Below are 2,533 nucleotides of genomic sequence, written 5' to 3' on the forward strand. Positions count from 1 at the left end.
GGGGGGGGGGGGGGGGGGGGGGGGGGGGGGAATCGGAAGGGGTTGACCAGATGACTACTATAAGATGGGCTCAATAATGACTCCCACTGGAGGCCTCAAGACCCTCAGGGCCAGACCCTCACTCATAGAGAGCAGGGCTGGGGGGCTCAGGCACTGGTCCATCTACTCAGGGATTTTGTGGGCATCTCTTTACAGCAACTGGGACTCCAAGGAGCTACATGATAATGTAACTGCCCCAGCCTGCATGATGATGCACATGGACACTGCAGTGACTGTTCTTGTGAATTAGGGAGATTTGCTTTCATTTGTGAGAGGCGCAGAACCGCTGACCCAAGCCCTTATATTCCACTCCCCGGGATGAAGCAGAACCCTTGTTCTACAGCCTCAGGCTCCATCCTTGCTTTTTCTGGGTTCTGAGTTCACAGGGGCAACAATAAAGGACCTTTCTCCAAAGCTTAGTGTCCCTTTCTTGGCATTGGGCTTGCTCACCCTTTATTTCCTTTCCTGGTTTCTGCTGAGTGGAGGAAATGCCCCCAAAGCAGTCCTGGGCCCATCCCTGCAGGAGGATTATAATTCTTAACTCGCATTAAAGCCAGGCTCAGCCACAAATCTTGCTTGGGCCAATGAATTGTGATGGGAATTGACATGTGCCACTAATAAGCAGGAATCTTAAGAGCCTTATGTGGTTCTGCCATCTTTATTTTGCTCTTGCCACAAGACCAGCTGTTCCCAGAGAGGGCAGATCCTTCAAATTTGGTCCTGCAATGAAGGAGACCCCCTCAAGCAGAGCTTCTGCTGACCCACCATGACCATAAGCATGACCAAGACATGAAGCTCTGTGGTTCTTGGTCACTAAGATTTTGAGATCACCAGTTGTTACCTCACCATTCTTTTTATTATTTTTTTATTATTATTATTTTGTTCAGTTAGTCACTGAACATCATAGTACATCATTAGTTTTTGATGTAGTATTCAATGATTCATTAGTTATGTACCACACCTAGTGCACATCACAACACGTGACCTCCTTAATACCCATCATCCTATTACCCTCTCCTCCACCCCCTCCATTCTGAGACCCTCAGTTCATTTCCTGGGGTCCATAGTCTCTCATGGTTCACCTTCCTCTCTGATTTGTTACATCACCATTCTTACCTAAGATTGTTACATCACCATTCTTAACCTAAGCTGACCAATACAGGGGACCAAGTTCCATTTATCCCCATATCTAGGGCTTTCTTCTGATCTAAAAAGCCCAAAGCTTGTGAATACAGGATGATTGGGCCCCTCACATTCATTCAGTATCACCATTAACTCAACCAGCCTCTCTGCTTTTCTCTTCAGCATCTCCTGCTGGTCCAGTCTCCTCTCTGGTTCCCAGTGAGATTGTTCTAAGACATCTCAAAAACCCCTTCACAGACTGCCACTTCACTTTTTCCATGCCGCTCACACCTCCATGCATTTGCTCTTGCAGTTTTCTATGCTTGGGATGCTCCTCTGCCCTGGCTTCCTTTGGGACATCTATTCCTTCATTGGGTCCAAATCAACTGGTACCATCTGCACAGTCTACTCAGAGTTTGACTCTTGCTTTCCTCTTAGAGACCTTTATTAAATTTTATGGTCTATATTGTACAGATGCAGTGGATCTCTATCCCATTTAAAAAATTCTTCAATCCTTAAATTGTGTCTGACCCCCTTCTGTTAATTCCAAAACCTATGTGAGTTTCCTCCACATTTGCAAGCCTGGATTCTTGAGACTGAGACCAATGAGAAGGTGCAGGTAACAGGCATTAGGATTAGGCACGGCCATTCCCTAGATCTGGCCCAGGCTCACTTACTTATACATGTCTCACTCTAGATAGTCATGGTACAACAAAATTAAGGTCTGTCGGAACAATTGTTCTCCAACAAATGCCATTTTGAATTAGGTAAGATAGCAATTTGGTCTGGTCCCTGCTATCTCTCTCTTTAGAATCTGAAACTGTATGGGAATGAGATGCATGCCTGTATCCCTGCTGCAGAGAAGAGAAACATAAAATGTGGTTCTCTTCCAGGACCATGGAGAAGGGTTGTCAGAAACTAGGAATGGCCTCTTGCTCTTTGTTCAGAAAGCTTAACTGAAATTCAGTTAATGGGAAAATGCAGGTGGACCAGATGTCTCATGATAATTTGGCGAAATGGATCAAATCGTATGCTTTCTCAGCATGCATTTTGCAATTGATGTATTCAGTAAACACTCATGAGTGCTTACAACATGGCAGACACAGTGACTGAGAACCAGGATAGACACACCTGTCACCACCAGGATGCCTTCCTGGGGCTTTGTAGTTTATGGCAGAGGGGGAGCTGATAGAACAGGTGTTCTATCAGAGCAAGATGGAGTCACTCATGTCAAGCAGTAACTTATGTCAAGCACTGACATAAGCAGCCAAGGGCATTGCTGCTCAGACAGGATATCGCTAAAACCAGCACAAGCTGATGGCTTCCAGAACTGGTAACCAGCTGAACCCAAGGACATCTGCAAAGGCCCAAG

Source organism: Neomonachus schauinslandi, chromosome 1 (genome assembly GCF_002201575.2).
Source record: "Neomonachus schauinslandi chromosome 1, ASM220157v2, whole genome shotgun sequence".
In the NCBI taxonomy this organism is placed as follows: Eukaryota; Metazoa; Chordata; class Mammalia; order Carnivora; family Phocidae; genus Neomonachus; species Neomonachus schauinslandi.